This window comes from Loxodonta africana, chromosome 9, assembly GCF_030014295.1.
Source record: "Loxodonta africana isolate mLoxAfr1 chromosome 9, mLoxAfr1.hap2, whole genome shotgun sequence".
Classification (NCBI taxonomy): domain Eukaryota; kingdom Metazoa; phylum Chordata; class Mammalia; order Proboscidea; family Elephantidae; genus Loxodonta; species Loxodonta africana.
This window is the reverse complement of record NC_087350.1, coordinates 28,294,531-28,307,562: the sequence shown is the minus strand read 5'-3', so window position 1 is coordinate 28,307,562 and position 13,032 is coordinate 28,294,531.

Below are 13,032 nucleotides of genomic sequence, written 5' to 3'. Positions count from 1 at the left end.
GTCATGGGTTGAATTGTGTCCCCAAAAAAATATGTGTCAACTTGGCTAGGCCATGATTTCCAGTATTGTATAATTGTTCGCCATTTTGTGATCTGATATTATTGTCCTTCATTTTGCGGCATTGTGTAATTATGTGTTATAAATCCTAAACCTCTATATGTTAATGAGGCAGGATTAATGTGGGGTTTATCTTGAATCATAGCCTTTATGCCCTTACTCAAGTCACTGCCTTACTTAAGTCATACCCTTACTTAAGTCACACCTTTTATCTTACAAGAGATAAAAGGTGAGAGAAGCCAGCAGATAAGAGAGGAACCTCACTACCACCAAGAAAGGAGAGCTGGGAGCAAAGACCGTCCTTTGGTCCCAAAGTTCCTGCTGTGAGAACCTCCTAGACTCAGGGGAAGATTGATGCCAAGACATATGAAGACCTTCAAGGAATGCTGGGCCCATAGGTGTTGAAAGAAGACAAAGACTTTCCCCCAAAGGAACTGAAACACAAAGCTTTTCCTTAGAGCTGGCATCCCGAATTCAGACTCCCAGCCTCCTAAGCTGTGAGAGAATAAATTTCTGTTTGTTAAAGCCATCCACTTGAGGTATTTCTATTATAGCAGCACTAAATAACTTAAGATACCCCCTATGAAAAAGTTCTATCTTATACTCTTTTCATTATACATGTCACACAGTATGAGTGTCAAAGACTTGAGTGAAAAACACTGTTGAAGAATGCAAAACACCAGTTACTATCCTACTATGCACACTATTTTCTCCCTCAATTTCAAAAGATCAAGATACATCAAGCATTAGAACAAGATAAAATGAGTCTGGATGGTACAGGAGTTTGCAATTGGCTGCTAACCCAAAGTTTGATGGTTCAAACCACTCAGCCCTTCCATGGAAGAAAAGCCTAGTGAACTACTGCTGGAAAGATTATAGCCAAGAAAACTCTACAGAGCCATTCTACTCTGTAACACTTGGGGTTGCCATGAGTCAGAGGCCAACCTGACAGCAACTAATAACAACAACAAGATATTATAGTTGATAGTATTACATAAGATATAGCATAATGGAGTGGAAAGAATGAAGGAGGTAGAATCAGTCAGAGGTACATTGGCTCAAATTCAAGGTCCCCATTATAAGCTATTACATTGTCTTATCTTTAAAATAGGGCTTATAATATCTAAATTCCACCACCCATCTGCCATTTTGTTGTATGTTGCTATGATGCTAGAAGCTATTCTACTGGCATTTCAGATACCAGCAAGATCACCCACGGTGGACAGGTATCAGTAGAGCTCCAGACTAAAACACATTAGGAAGAAAGACATGTCAATCTATTTGCAAAAATTAGCCAATGAAAACTCTATGGATCACAATAGAATATGGTCCAATATAGTGATTGTCTTAGGCTGGATTCTCTAGAGAAGCAAAATCAGTAAAGCGTGTAAATCTATAGAGAGAGATTTACATCAAGCAAACAGCTCATGCAATCATAGGGGTTGGGACATCCCAAGTCCTTGGATCAGGATAGAGGCCTTTCCCAATTCACAAAGCCTCAGAAGCTGGTGAGCCCAGATGAGCAGGTCAGAGAGCAGAGCTCCCGGTCACAGGATGTGAAGGTTGAGGAATCCCCAAGGCTGGCAGAGAGACTGCAATGTTTCTCCTGGTTCATGTAGCTACAGGGGCTGGAGAGCCCAAGATCAGTAGGTTGGGGAACAGGACTCTTGCTTGCAGGCAGTGAAGATCGACCAGTCCCAAGATGGACAGGTAAGCTGCTAGCTCAAGTCCCAAGAACCAAAGGTTAGACAAGAGACAGCTGCTGGATCCGGAACAAACCAACAACCTTTGCAAGGCGAGCAGGAAGGAAGTTTGCTGCAGAAGGCAGAAAGATGAAGGCTGAGGGAGCAGTGAGTCACCATATGCCCCACCCCCACCAATACCACTCAGCAGATTCCATCACTGGGGTGATAGCATATCAAATTTCAACAGGGAAGTGATTACAACATTATACCACTGCCAAAACACCGAGAATCATGGCCCAGCCAAGTTGACACACAATCTTAACCATCACAGTGATGAAAGATGAGCTCATAGATTGGAAGGTACTGAAAGTACACAGTAGTCAGTCACAACAATGGACTTGAGCACACCAACAATCATGAAGATGGCACAGGACTGGGCAGTTTTGTTCTGTTTTACATGGGGTTGCCATGAGTCGTAGCTGACTAGACAACAACTAATAACACAATGCCTAAACTATAGGGTTGTTTTTAGAATTGAGTGGGATGATTTAATATAACGAGCCTGGCATATATACATTCTCAACAATTAGTAGCTACTATTTTTTTTTTTTTTATCACTGCAGCTGGACAATGAATAAGGAAGACTAAAGAAGAATTGATGTCTTTAAATTATGGTGTTGGTGAAGAATATTGAATATACCATGGACTGCCAGGAAAATGAACAAAATCTGTCTTGGAAGAAGTACAAGCCAGAAAGTTCCCTAGAAGCAAGGATGGCAAGACTTCGTCTCACATGCTTTGGACAGTTATCAGAAAGGACCAGTCCCTGGAGAAAGACATCATACTTGATAAAGTAGAGGGTCAGAAAAAAAGAGGAAGACTCTCAACGAGATGGATTGACACAGTGGCTGCAACAATTGGCTCAAACATAGCAATGATTGTGAGGATGGTGCAGGACTAGGAAATATTTTGGTCTGTTGTGCATAGGGGAGATATGAGTCAAAAATGGATCAATGGCACCTAACACAACAACCATCAGTTCTGCCATTTTAAAGATATTTCTTTTTTTTAACATTTTTTTTCCCTTTCTCCAAAGCTACTCACATCCCTTCAGTCAAATGGAGTTTAACAAAACATCTTCCTGACCCTCATCATATGTCTACAGATAACTGACAAGAATGTACACATTCTTGACTTTCTCTGAAGAACACTGGTTTCTTTTGTCTGGAAATGAGGTGAGTTAGAAAGAAAGAACCAATCAGCTGAACTTCTACTTAGTGAGAGAACTGACGTCACACCAGCCTCCATGTTGACCTAGACCTGGAAGTCAAGACTAAAAAGTGGGTCCCTTCTACAATCTAATGCGAATTCTAACATGAAGATTGCCACATTGTTTAGAGTTTAGTTTGGCTCCACTTCCTAATTCTACTTCTATTCTTTTCATGATTTACCTTAAATTTTTAATGTGTGTTTTTAGCAAATTCTAAAAACCTTTTTTCCCTTGAAAAAGAGGACCTTAGAAAGACTTTAACTCCAAACAACTTCCTCCCCTCATCGTGTTATTGAAGGGGGTTAGGAATATACGGTCAATATAGTTCATGTTTACCAACACATTGTACTCTTTTATTTACCTCCAACTTTTTCCTTTTCCAATCAATTTGCTTCTTATTGAAGTAAATATATCAGTAAGTAAGCAGAAAGAATAATAATCCCTATAAAAAATAAACTTAACGCTAAACTCTTAATCTTTGTATATCTGTATTTGTCTATATTTTACACTCTTTCTTGGCTGACATTTTAGCTAGGAATAGAATTTCAGCTCGGTTTCCCTCAGAACTTTGAAAATATTATTTAATTGGCATCTATTTTTTACTATAAGAATTCTGTCATCAGTAAAATTACCTAGAAAATAGTAACCTAGTTTCTTTTCCTGATAGTTTTAGATTTTGCAGATACAGATTTGTTTATCAAATCTTTGCAATTCAATGTGCTTGTTAAATATGATGACTTCTATCTTTCTTCAGTTCTGAAAAAATTCTCAACCATACACCCACTACCGTCAAGTCGATTTTGACTATTAGTGACCCTATAGGACAGTTTTTTTTTTTTTTTATATAGGACAGAGTAAAACTGTCCCATAGGATTTCCAAGGCTGTAATCTTTATGGAAGCAGATTGTGCGATCCTTCACAGAGCAACCGATGGGTTCAAACTGTCTACCTTTCAGTTAGAAACCGAGCACTTAACCACTGTGCTGCCAGGCCTCCTCTCTCAGTCATAATTGCTTCAAATACTGATCCTCCTCCATTTTTTCTATTAGAGCTTTAATTATTTCCCCCGTGCCTCTTAATTCCTCTTTCACTTTTCCCATCTCTTTATCTCCCTGGACTGCATCCTGAGTGATTTACTCAGATTTTTGCAGTTCAGAAAATTCTTTTTTGAGGCAGTCAGACTTACTGATTATTCTATTTACTTAGTTTTACTTTATTTTGAATCTAAGCATTATATAAAATACTGTGGTTTTAACCTAATTCCCTGAGTACACCAAAGAAAGATGAAAAATATATATTCTTACACAAATGCTCTTTTTGTGGTAGATGTTGCTGGAGATGTTTCTGATTCATATACTGTATAAATAGAATCTCACCATTTCAGCCCTATCATAGTGACATATTGGACACCCTTGATAAAATGAGCCAGGAAGCATTTATAATATACATGCAGACATACAGTTTTCCAGTTAATTATCTATCTGTTTTAAAGGATGCTTATTTTGGAAATGTCAAAATGTACTAATCCATGCTGCAATTGTTTGGAAAACTTCAAGAACAAGTATATCTCAGGAAGGAAAGACATTGTTGCCAGCCAAATTCTCTTTTTTTCTGTCACTATAAATGGCTTTCCTATTTTCAACAGTTTTTCAAAATCAAAGTCATATCTAAGCTGACAGCTTCTTTGGCAAGTTGCAGCTAGATGTAATTTGAAACAGTCAAGGAAGCAAAACCTAAACAATAAGGTTTTTAATGGGAACGGTGATAGATCCTTAACTACTGTCGCGCTGTGTCTGACACCAGAAGGCTTGAGAGGAAATTTGTTAAATAAATACATGCAGGTAAAGAAATACACCTGCATTAAGAGTATGTGTACTGTGCTGTGAAATTGTATAAAACCTGAGAATTCAATGATGTTAAGTGTTTCACAAAAAGCATACCTGAAAAACCCCCCAAAAGAATTTCTCTTTAACTTTCAGAATATTCTTAACTATGTTGGCATCCAAAGGTCATTAAAAGGTCATGAGGAATAAAAGAGAATCAAGGCTCTCCCCATTCTAGCTTCAGATCAGTTCTGTATAAAACAAGGCTGTTTACTTTTTAAGGGATAAGGAAGTTCTCACGTGACCTTTTAATCACTGTTACACACACACACACAAAATTTGCTTTTACTTGAATGAGAACATTTTCAATTTTTAACTATGAATCTTTTAGAGAAGTTGCGAGATTTCATAATTCATCAAAATATTTCTCTTTATTTCAGAATCATAAGTTTTTTTTAAGCTTACTGTAAATCCTAATTTCACCAATTATGGAATGAAAGAAAAACTATTAAAAATATGCAAGAATACATAAAGGATATCACCCAGGTACACCATCCGAGAAACATAAGAGAGAAAGGGCTTTAAATAAACAATAAATAAACCTGAACTTAATCTCACAATGGGGGAATTGTTGAGGAAATATGATAAGCAATAAATCTCACATATATATACATATGTATATATACACATATATGTATCTTAAAATTTATATAACATATTTGCATACATAAATATACATAATATACATTATATATATTTGCATTGTCTATATTGGAATTCGTGTTTGGGGTTATATTGGTATTATATACATGTCTTTAAATACCAATTAGTAACAGATTCTCTAAAAAATATGACATTTAAGCGTCCAAGACCGTTAACACAGTAGGGATAGACTCAAGAGAAATTCTGAAACTGGAATAATGGAGAGAACAAAGGAGAGTGAAAATATTCTAGACATCTCCTCTTCTTGAGGAGAAAATTAAGTATCTTAGTGACAGAAACTACCTCTACGTGGGGATAATAGTGTCTTGTTTTCACATAACGTAAAGATATATGTGTGTATTATAGTTCAGGAAGACAGAAGGCAAATGTTAATGGATTGACAAAATGTAGTAAACTACCAGATTAACACAGGAAATGGAGTGAATATTAACTTGGTGAAATCAACAAGAAGAGGAAAAGACAATGTAAAATGAATAATAAGCATAAAATAGAGTAGGAGGAAAAATTCAATTATATTAGTCATTATATGAACTAAATTTTCTCATTAAAAGAGAGACCATCAAAGTGGCTTTAGAAAAGCTATATTTTATATACAAAAAAATCACACGTGCAACTGGGATGTACACAAGTTGAAGTAACAGAGCACATAAATAGCAAGGAAAAATTAGGGGTAAAATATTAATATCTGAATAGAATATAAGTTTTTGCAGAAAAGATGACAAAGAAGTATATTAGTTGATATAGTTTAAGAATGGAGCGGAGTACTAGAAAAAAACAAGAAAGGACAAAAATGAATTTAGGAGTACAATGTAGTATAAATGTATGTATGCAACATATATATCATAAATTTTAATATACATATATACAGAAAAATTTGTATCCCTCAGATACTGAATATTTATTTTTATATGTCCATGAAATATTTCTAAAGCTCATCATGTGCTTGCCAAGAAAAAAACAAAATCAATGATTTTTTTTAAAGTCACATTTGTACAGAGCATATTCTGTGATTGTACACCAATAGAATTAGAAACAAATAATTTTAAATGAAAAAAAAATTTCATATCTGAAAATTTAAGAAACATTTGGAGGTAAGCCTTGGAATGAAAAGAAAAGCAAGGAAATTACAAAATATCTGTAAAGCAATGGAAAGAAAGACATCCCATACAAACATCTTTGGGAAAAAACTAAATCTCTACTCAGAAGAAAACATTGACTCAACAGCCTTCATTACCACAGAATAAGAATAAAAACAAAGAAACTTGGTACTCATCTTGAAACATTAAAAACAAACAAAAAGAAACAAGGACTTTTTACAAGCCTAATTAAGAAAAACGAAAAAAATATATTGTAAGAGTTGTAAAAAAAATCCAAAATACTGGTTCTAAAAAGTAATTGATAAAATAAATAAACCCAAATTCATGAGCCTAAATGAGGGAAAATAAGAGAGAATAAAAAACAATATTACAGATGAGAAAGGAAATATAATAACAGAATAAATCAAAGAATTATAAGAGAACATTAACAAGCAATTATAAAACCTAGAGGAAATGAATAATTTCTTGAAAAAGAACTGCCAAAACTGACGAATTGAGGATATGGAAACTTTAATAAAGTAGGGTATTTAGTTAATAAAATAGATAACATAATAGATTTAAAAGATGACTAATAATGCATTATTGAAAAAGTCGACATGAACATGTGAATTTGCAGCTCAATTTCATTTAACTTTTAAAAAACAATGTTTATAAAATAAACCTTAACACACCATAAGATACAGCTTCCATCCCACACTTGGGGTCACCATGAGTCAGAATCGACTTGATGGCAACTAGCAACAGGATGGCTTTGATTTAAAAAAAAAAAAAAAACAGACATGAAAGGGACTGGACAGTGGGTAGGAGAGAGATGCTGATGAAGAGTGAGCTAACAATATCAGGTGGACACTTGAGACTGTGTTGGCATCTCCTGTCTGGAGGGGGGATGGGAGGATAGAGAGAGTTGGAAGCTGGCAAAATTGTCACGAAAGGAGAAACTGGAAGGGTTGACTCATTAGGGGGAGAGCAAGTGGGAGAACGGAGTAAGGTGTATATAAACTTATATGTGACAGTCTGACTTGATTTGTAAACGTTCACTTAAAGCTCAATAAAAGTTAATAAAAAAAAAAAAGGAAAATAACAAGCATTGGCGAGGATATGGAGAAATTGGAACCCTCATGCAACACATTTGAGAATTTAATCAGACAAATCTATTTTAATTCAATGGAAAAAAAAGTCATTTGTTTAATAAATACCAGTTCTATTAAAAACTTAAGGGCAAATAAATAAAATAAAACAATTAGAATTACAATTCTACCAGAAAATCTAGTGTATAGGCCGTATAATCTAGGTAGAGAAAACTTTTTTAACTGAGATTAGACACTAAGAAACTACAAAAACGAAGGTAAATCTATTTGGCTACATTTTTTCTTAATGAGTGGTAAAAGAGAGCAAAACATCCATCAGATAAACAATGGGCTTAAAGCGCATGCAATGCAGGGGATGGTCATAGTGTTTGCATGTATAATACACAATTTGTCTTCCGAATTTACAATAAAGATAAACAACTCAATAGAAATATAGGCAACGGAGGCAGCCTAGGAGATTCAGAGAAAAGCAGAACCAAGAAATGTATTAAAATAAACTTGTAGTACAGAAAATTAAAATAACAAGGAACCATTCAAAACCAAGCCAAATCCATTTCCATCAAATCAATTCTGACTTACAGTGACTCTGTAAGACAGAGTAGAACTGCCCCATGGAGTTTCCAAAGAGCAGCTGGTGAATTTGAGCTACCAGCCTTTTGGTTAGCAACCAAACCCTTAATCACTGCACCACCAGGGCTCAGACAAAAATTAAAAAGCCTGGTAATGCACATCACTGCCAGGGGTATGGGGGGAAAGTCCACATATTGCTGGTGAAAATGTAAGTGAATTACTAAAGCCTTGGGGAAAAACAAACTGGCAATATCTATTTAAATTAAGAATCCTCATATACTTGGCAGACCCACTCATTCCCAAAAGTCTAGCCTCTGGAAATAAGACTGAAGAAGAATTGATGTCTTTGAATTACAGTGTTGGTGAAGAATATTGCATATACCATGGATTGCCAACAGAATGAACAAATCTGTCTTGGAAGAAGTATGAACAAGATGCTCCTTAGAAGCAAGGATGGTGAGACTACTTCTTAAATACTTTGGACATATTACCAGGAGGGATCAGTCCCTGGAGAAGGACATCATGCTTGGAAAAAGAGAGGGTCAGTGAAGAAGAGGAAGACCCTCAACCAGAAGGATTGACACAGTGGCTGCAACAATAGGCTTAAGCATAACAACAAATGTGAGCATGGCGCAGGACTGGGGGCAATATTTCGTACTGTTGTACATGGAGTTGCTATGAGTCAGAACCAACTTGATGGCACCTAACAACAATAACAACGTGGAAATGTAAGTACCATAACCTGAGTAACGTTAGCCACTGAAAATATGAAGAAATATGAGCAAGACTGTTTATTGCAACACTGTAGTAGCAATAAACAGTAAACACAGTGAATGCCCACAAAATGAATGGTTGGGTAGCTCTGGAATAGTCAAACCCCCAAATTACCATTTAAAAAAAAAAGCCCATTGTGGTCAAGTCAATTCTGACTGATAGTGACCCTAAAGGACAGAGTAGAACTGCCCCATAGGGTATCCAAGGAGCAGCTGGTGAATTCAAACTGCTGACCTTTTATTTAGCAGATGAACTCTTAACCACTGCACCACCAGGCCTCCAAAACTACCATACAGCCATTGAAAAGAATGTCCAGTGACTTGACAAGAGCTCTCCAAGGTAATGTTGAGTAAAAAGGCAAAAGGTAGAAAACTATGTATAATGCAATCCTTTTAAATGAAAGAGAAATAGGGACCAAAAGTGGTGAATATTATATTTGTATATGATTATATGAGTGTATGTGTGTGCATCATGTATTTCTATATAATAATTTAAGGCTAGAGAAACACACATGTCTTAGGTTGAGTTCTCTAGAGAAGCAACACCAGTGAAGTGTATAAATATTTAGAGAGAGATTTATATCAATGAAACAGCTCACGCGATTGTAGAGGCTGGAATGTCCCAAGTTCATGGAGGAAGATAGAGGCTTCTCCTGATTTAAGGAGCTGCAGGGGCTGGTGAATCCAAGATTGACAGGTCGGGAAGGAGGGCTCCTGCTCACAGTCTGTGAAGATTGATGAACCCCAAGATTGACAAGCAAGACCAAAAGCTATGTGAATTCTCCTGATTCACATAGGAGAATTTGCAGGGGCTGGCAAACTCAGGATCGTCAGGTCAGAGAGCAGGGCTCTTCCTCACAGGCTGTGAAGATCAACAAACCCCAAGACTGGCAGGTAAGCTGCTAGTTCAAGTCCCAAGAACTGGAGGTCAGATGAACAGGAGTCAGCTGCAGGATCCAGAGCAGACAAAACTCAGAATGTTCACTTATACTCAGATACAGGCCACACGCCTAAGGAAACTCCCTTTCAACTGATTGACTACTCACAACAGATCCCACCATGGGGGTGATCACATACAAACATCAAGAAGCATGACCCAGCCAAGTAGACAAACAATCTTAACCATCACAACACAGGAGGTTACATACTAGGTCATTTGCTTGTGTTTTGTTAGGGCATGAGGGGAGAGCTATGAGCAAAGTTGAGAAGGGGTGGGGAGAAAGAGAGGTAAAGGGAAGCCAAGCCAAAAAAAAAAAAAAAAGAGAGAGAACAGAAAAAAGGCTACAAAAAAAGAACTCCAATATATATGATAATGCCACATTTATGATTTTTTGTAAAATATTATGTTTATGAATATTAATAAAAATTTAACTAAAGAAAAAGAACCAACCAGAAAGAAGAGGAGCCATGCATTTATCATAGGAAACCACCACATTACTGAAGAGGGATAGTCTAAAAGTTACTGAAACTATTCCCAAAGGCCACTTTCTAGACAAAGATTAGACAGGCCTGTAAAACAAAAAATACTACACATGAAGAACGTGCTTCTGAGTTCAATCAAATATACGAGACCCAATGAGCAACTCCTATCCAAAAGCAAGACAAGAAGGCAGAAAGGGGCAGCAGCTGGATGAATGGACACAGGGAACCCAGGGTGGAAAGGGGGAATGTGCAGTCACATTGTGGGGACTGCAACCAATGTCACAAAATAATATGTGTACAAATTTATGAATGGGAAATTAACTTTTGCTGTAAACTTTCGCTTAAAGCACAATAAAAAAGTTCCTTCATAACTTTGTTGTGTGAAACATGGGTCCCATTTGCCCATTAAACACATACATTCTCAAAACAATGCAATTCGTTTTACCCCATAATATCCCTGGAATACATTACACTGAATCCTGCAGAGCCTATTATATTTCTCAATAGGAAATCTGAGCTCCCTCTAGGAATGTAAAGACCTGCCTCCTCTAGTGGCACCAGTAACAACAGCGTCACAGGTAGGTCCATCCACACTTCCCTGACACCACCTGTCTTTGACCAGAACCAATAACAGGGCCAGTTGTGTTGCACACTCCAGTGAGAACGATTCACCCCCATGCTATGTGAGGCATAGTGCCTCCTACAACCATGCAATGTGATCCTGGGCAGGATTTTTCTTTAGTCCAAATGATGACTGTGACCAGAAGCAGGAATTTTCACAGAGACGATGGTGGTAGGGAGTTGAGGGGTGAGAGCTTAGAATTTGGACAGGGGTCCAGGGCAGCAGGGTGATAGCAAGGTGAGATGAGATGGGATAGGGTTGGGGAAGAGAGAAGACTAGAGAAGCATTTGAGAATCATGACGTGACAGATTTTGTAAATCAAGAACTATATATAAATGATGAGAGTGTCAAATTTAAATACCATGTAGCAACAGTGCAATGGTCTTTGCTCAACATTTTGTTCTCACATTCAAAATCCTACTCATTAATCAGACTTAGGTAAATGATGGAAGTCTCTGTGTGGTACAACAGTTAACACATTCAGCTGCTAACTGAAAGGTTGGAGGTTCAAGTCCAACCCAGAGGTGCATTGGAAAAAGACCTGGTGATCTACTTCTGAAAATCAGTCATTGAAAACCCTGTGGAGCACAGTCTCTGCTCTGCACACATGGGGTCACAAGAGTCAGTGTTGACTCGACAGCAACTGGAAAAAAAAAAAAAAGCTGATTAAAGAGAATATGAGAACAAGCAAAAATAAAAATAAGTTGGCTGTTAATTTGAAGATTTTTCTATCGTGACCTGGGTAAAGTTTTAAGAGTCATCTTTTGAAGTCATTTTTATTTTTCAGTAACTTATTCAATGCTTTAGACATCCAATCATGTCCAAATATTTTCCTCTTGCAAATGGAACTATAGTCTATAATTATAGCTTACCACAAGCTGCCCAGTTATCCAGTGCTTATTCAATTGTGTTGTAAAAAGCAGGAGGCAATGTCTGTGGTCTTATTTATACTCTCATCCACAAAGCTTGAAAGCTTCCAAACACAGTTGGGAGCCAGGGCTACACCAGAACTTTTTTTTTTTTTTTTTTAAGCACACACATTCCACCCTTCACTGTACATCACTCCTCTCTCTCCCCTCTCTGTCTAACATGAACTCTTTCACACGGACACAGTGTCATATAATAAAACCCTGACTTAAGGAGCTTTCAAGAGTATTCATGCCCCACATAGTTTCCACAGTGAATCCTCTCCTGGAATTTAATTGCTAAGCTCTATCTAAGCCCACAGCTGACACACATAACAAGCCTAGACTCTCCTCCATGCAGAACATCCTGTGGCCTAAGCAGACAGTCATGTCACCTTCAGTGGAACTGAGGCCATCAGGCTGAGCCCCTCTCATATCAAGGGGTTTAGAGGTAGGCTCATGATTCTGTGTTGACAGCAAGACTTGCACATCAGCCAGTAGTCTGACCTAAAATAAGGGGAACTCAAGTACAAGCCAAGGGTTATTTACAGCCTTCTAGCCCTCTTAAGACAGCCTGGCAAGGGCTGCTAGTACAGCAATAGACATTTTCACTTGTTTCTCATTCTGTCCAACCAGCAGATGAGTCACATAGCTACGGCCAAGATTACCTGCTCATATTTCCCCTTGACACAAGTTAATCAGGACAGTGACAGCAGAAAGGGCCAAGAGGGATGGACTCAAATATCTAATTGCAAAAGGGAGTGTGGAAAGGAGTGTAATGAGCAAGCAGACAAAGAATTGATAGTTGAGTCAGCCTCTACTGATTCGGCAGAGAAAACCACACGATTTGTAGTTACAACTTCTTTTTTTTAAGTAGGTTGGGATTGCCTGGCTCAAGAGTTAAAAAGAAAGACTTGGCTAACCCCCATCCAAAAAGAAACTCTATCAGCACGACCAATTGATTTGGCTGTCAAAATGGAAATGGTTTGGCCAGCAT